General features: G+C 52.0%; 1 pseudogene; it reads right to left on the bottom strand.

Moving 5' to 3' along the window:
• Positions 1–1,135: 1,135 nt before the first annotated feature.
• LOC138740779 (zinc finger protein 239-like) lies at positions 1,136–2,703 on the bottom strand (annotated as a pseudogene).
• Positions 2,704–5,518: the final 2,815 nt, after the last annotated feature.

Genomic DNA, 5,518 nt, shown 5'->3' with positions numbered 1-5,518 from the left:
CTGCTGGGTTTTGGGGTCCTCTGGGTTCATAGGAACATAGGAGGTAGGAACAGGAGTAGGCCAAAAATGGCCCATCGAGCCTGCTCCGCCATTCAATTTGATCATGGCTGATCTGATTTATGACCTAACTCCACCTACCTGCCTTCTCCCCATATCCCCTAATTCTTCTATCATGTAAACATTTATCTAACTGAATTTTAAATATGTTTAATGAGGCAGCTTCAACCACTTCCCTGGTTAGAGAATTCCAAACATTCACTACTCTCTGGGAAAAATTATTTTTCCTTATCTCTGTCCTTAATCTACTCCCCCGAATCTTGAAACTGTGTCCTCTTGTTTTAGTTTCCCCAGCCAGCTCAAAAAACCCTTCCTACATTTATCCTATCCATACCCTTCATAATCCTATATGTTTCTATAAGATCTCCTCTCATTCTTCTGAACTCGAGCGAATACAATCCTAGACGATTTAATCTTTTATCATAAGTCAACCCCTTCATCCCAGGGATCAACCTAGTAAACCTCCTCTGGACCGTCTCCAAAGCCAGTATATCCTTCCTCAAATATGGAGACAAGAACTGGACACAGTACTCCAGGTGGTCTAACCAGTACCTTATACAGTTGCAACATTACCTCCCTACTCCTGAATTCAATTCCTCTAGCGATGAAGGCCAACATTCCATTTGCCTTCTTAACATAACATCCCTTCCTCCGATGCTTGATGAGATGGAGATTTTCTCAGACACATTTGTGTCTCACCATCTGGGTGGAACCTGAAATTGGCTTCTCCCAGGGGGTGAATCTGTGGAATTCTCTCCCCAATCCAGCTGTGGGGGATGCCTTGCGGAAAGTATTTAGGACAGGAATGGGTAGGTTTTTGACAGATTGGGGAATTAAGGATCGTGAAGAATGGGCAAGCAAGTGGAACCAAGTCCATGGCCAGATCAGCTATGATCTTATTGACTGGCAGAACAATCTCGATGGGCCGGACGGCCGACTTCTGGTTGGGGGCTGGTATGGGGCAGAAACACGGACAGGAGGGGAGATACCAGGATGCTCCCAGTGTGGCCTCAGATGGACTGAATGGCCTTGACTTTGTTCTCTTTGTATTACAGAGATACAAGAGGATGAGACATAGTTTTTAAACACAGCTGCTTTATTTGGAACAAATCCTGAACATGAAATTCAATTCCTGTTATTGGTGGCACAGTTAGTGAAATGTTATTATAGCACCAACGATCCAGGTTTGAATCCAGTCCAGCATGCAAGGAGACTGTATGTTGCCCCCATGACTGGTAGGTTAATTGGGCCGGAAAGTCTTCAACCGTGCTGTATTTAAAAATGTAATCAGTGTCACTGACATTGACGGAGGGAATCCATTCCACCTCCATTTCCCACTGCCTTGGAAAAGCAACCAACACATTGAAACCCCCTCCCCAGACACACTCACTTTACCCTCCTTTGCAAGGAGAAGAAGATTCACCAGTGTGAGATTGCACCCCAAAAGATTCAAGGACAGTTTCTTTCCCGTGTTATCAGGCTCTTGAATGATCCTCACACTTGTAAAATAATGCTGCTTTTACCTTGTACTGACTGATCTGTCCCTGTAACATATTTACTGGACTATGTATGGGATGCTCAGCTTGACTGCTCCAAAACAAACTTCCTCACTGCACCTTAGCACATGTGACAATAAACTTGAACCCAAGAACAAATTGCATATTGACAACAAGACCAAGACCAGTTTTGATTTGTGGCCTCAATAACCACAAGACTCATGGTGTTTGAGTGAGTGATGTTCAAATATTCCACACTGCAAGCATTATGTGTGAATTCGCTGGTGTTTCACCAGGCTGTTCAACTCCTTCCCGCACTCAGAACAGACAAACGGCCTCTCCCCAGTGTGGAGTCGCTGGGGAGGCTTGGGTAAAGCCCTTGCCACATTTGGTGCAGGTGAAGGCCCTCTCCCCGGAGTGGATCCGTCGGTGCATCTCCAGGCTGCACTACCTGGTGAAGCCCTTATTGCACTCAGGACAGATGAACGGTTTATCTCCGGTGTGCACCCACTGGTGGGCCAGCAGTTGGGAGGTCTTAGTGAAGCCTTTTCCACACTTGGAGCAAGTGAATGACCTCTCGCCGGTGTGGACCTGCTGGTGCGTCTGCAGGTGGGAGGACTGGGTAAAGCCCTTTCCGCACTTGGAACAGGCGAAGGGCCTCTCACCCGTGTGGAACCGCTGGGGCCTCAACAGGTGCGATAACTGGGTAAAGCCCTGCCCGCACTCGGAGCAAGTGAAGGGTCTCTTGCCGGTGTGAACCCGCTGGTGGGTCAGCAGATTGGAGGATTGGGCAAACCCCTTGCCGCACTCAGGGCAGGTGAGAATCGCTGGTGTGTTATAAACTCACTTGACCATTTAAAGTCCTTCCCGCAGTTGGAGCAGTGAAACGGGTTCATCGCTTTGGGGAAGAGAGAGTGTGACCTGGGGATAAATCAATGCAGTCCTGTCCCGGAGCCACAGCCCGGGCCCAGGCCGATGGAGGCTCCTGGAGACCTGGTCGGTGGGTTAAATCAATACCGAGGCTGGGACTAGGGCCGGGACCCTGGAAGAAGTGTCCTCCAGCTGGAATTGCAAGCCGCGAACCCACGGGAACCCTCCGAACCAGGGACCGACGCTGAACCGTCTTCAATCCCCAACAAGCGCCTTCCCCCGCTTCCGCGTCTCTGCCCCGCAGCCTGATTGACAGCGCGCGGCTGCAAGTGGCCAACCAATAAGAGCGCGGAGGAGCCGGAAGCAGATACAGTCTTGCCTGTATTTAAAGGCGCCGCGTTACCAAGCATTTCTTTTCTTTCCGAGTTGAGGCAGTCAGCCGTAGGAAAAAGGGGAGGTTAATGTGCGGAGAGCGGAGTCGGCGGTGGCAGGAGGGTGGATCCGCATCAATTTTGGTCCCCATTCAAAGACTGGGGTTTGCATTCAAGACGCGACAGAGCAGAGGGGGTTCTGGAAGTACCAAAATTCCCTGAAATATTACTGCCCATATACACAAAAAAACCCTATCCCCACCCAACTGAGATACAAGCCCCCAAATAAACCCTGACACCCAAACACTGCTATTCCCCAAAACCCACCTAATCTGTATGTACAACCCCCTCTGTTCCCTAACATCCATCCCTGTCTCTGTAACACCTCCGGTCCCATACACCCCTCCCCGACCCTGTAACACCCTCAGCGCCCCTTGACCCCTCCATGTTTCTGTAACCCCGTCGGCTACCCTTCACCCCTCCCAGTCTCTGTAGCCCCTCAGGTCTCCTTCACCCCTCCCTGTGTCTGTAAACACCTCTGGTCCCCATCACCAATCCCTGTCCCTTTAACCAACTCCGTTCCACTTCACCCCTCCCTGTCTCTGTAACTCCCTCTGGTCCCTATGACCAATGCCTGTCCCTGTAATCACCTCCGTTCCCCTTCATCCCTCCCTGTCTGTGTAACCCCTCCAGTCCCCTTCAACTTTTCCTGTCTCTGTAACACCTTCAGTTCCCCTTCAACCCTCTGGTCTCCTTCACCCCTCCCTGTTTCTGTAACCACCTCTCGTCCCCTTCACCCCTCCCTGTCTCAGTAACCCACTCAGGTCCAATTCATCCCTTCCTGTCCCTGTAACCACCTTTGTTCCCCTCCACTCCTCTCTTTCACAGTAACACCCTCCGGTCCCTTACACCCCTCCTTTTCTTGGGAAACCCATCCGATCCTTTTCTACCCTCCCAGTCTCTTTAACCCCCTACGGACCCATTCACCCCTCCAGTCCCCTTCACCCCTCCCTGTCTCTGTAAACCACTCCAAACCCTTACACACCACCTGTCTCTTTAAACCCCTCTGGTCCCCTACACCCTTCTCCATCTCTGTAACCCCGTGGTCTCCTTCATCCCTCCCTGTCTCTGTAATCCCATCGAGTTCCCTTACCCCTTCCTGACTCTGTTACCCACTCTGGTGCGCTTCACTCCTCTCTGTCTCTGTAACCCCCTCCAGTCCCCTTCACCACTTTCTGTCTCTGTAACCCATTCAGTACCTCTGCAACTTTACCAATCTCTGACACCCCCTCTTGTCCCCTTCACCCCTCCCTTTCCTGGTAACATCCTCTGGTCCCCTTCACCCCTCTAGGTCTCTGTAACACCCTCCGGTCATCTTCACCCCTCCCTGTGTCTATAACCCCCTCCAGTCCCCTGTACTCCTCCCTGTCTCTGTAACCCTCTCCCATCCACATCACCCCCTCCTGTCTCTGTAACCCCCTCTGGTCTCCTTCACCCCTCCCTTGCCCTGAAACCACCTCTGGTCCCCTACACCCCTTCATGAATCTGTAACCCACACTGGTCCACTTCATCACTTCCTGTCTCTGTAACACCCTTAGGAACCCTCGGCAACTGCCTCTCTCTGTAACCCCCTCACGTCCTCTATACCTTTGGCAGTCTATATAACCCCCTCCAGTTTCCTTCAACCTTCCCTGTCTCAGTAAACACCTCTGGTCCCCAACACACCTGATAGTCTCTGTAATCCCCTCCAGTCCCCTACATCCCTCCCTGTCTCTATAACCACCTCCGTTCCCCTTCACCACTCCCTGTCTTTGTAAATCCCTCTGCTCTACTTCACCCCTCACCGACTCTCTAACCCCTCCAGTCCCCAACATCCATCCCTGACCTCCAGAGACAGGGGCGTATCTGTAAACCCCTCTGGTCCCCTTCATCCCTCCCTGTCTCTGAAATCACCTCATCCCCTTCACCCCTCCCTTTCTATTAAACCCCCTCCATTCCCCTTCACCCCTCCTTTTCCCGGTAACACCCGACAGGCCCCTTCACCCCTCCCGGTCTCTATAAACCCCACCGATCCCCTTTACCCCTGCCTCTTCCTGTACCTCCTCCAGTCCCCTTCACCACTCCCTGTCTCTGTAAACCCCTCTCATCCCCTACACCCCTCCTTTTCTCTGTAACCCCCTCTGGTCCCCTAAACCATTTTTTGTCTCTGTAACCCGCTCCGGGTTTCTCGGTAACACACTCCATGTCCCTTCACCCCTCCCGGTGTCTGTAACCCCCACCGATCCCCCTGCACACCCCTGCCTTTTTCTGTACCAGCTCCAGTCCCCTTCACCACTCCCTGTCTCTATAAACCCCTCTGGTCACCTACACTCCTCACTCTCTCTGTAAGCCCCTCTGGTCCCTTCACCCCTCCCAGTCTCTGTAACCTGCACCGATCCCCCTGCACCACTGCCTCACCCTATACCACCTCCAATCCTCTTCAATACTCCCTGTCTCTATAAACCCCTCTGGTCACCTACACCCCTCATTCTCTCTGCAACACTCTCTGGTCCCTTTCACCCCTGCCTGTCTCTGTAACCCTAACCCTAACGCTCCCAGTCTCTGTAACCCCCTCTGGTCCCTTTTACCCCTTCCTTGTCTCTGTAGTGCACTCTAGACACCCACACCCCTCCCTGTCTCTGTAACCCCTCCAGTCCCCTGCACCCCTACATCTCTCTGTAAACC

This window comes from Narcine bancroftii, chromosome 1 (assembly GCF_036971445.1).
Source record: "Narcine bancroftii isolate sNarBan1 chromosome 1, sNarBan1.hap1, whole genome shotgun sequence".
Taxonomy (NCBI): domain Eukaryota; kingdom Metazoa; phylum Chordata; class Chondrichthyes; order Torpediniformes; family Narcinidae; genus Narcine; species Narcine bancroftii.
The sequence above is the reverse complement of the archived record's forward strand: the minus strand, read 5'-3'. Positions and strand labels throughout refer to the sequence as shown.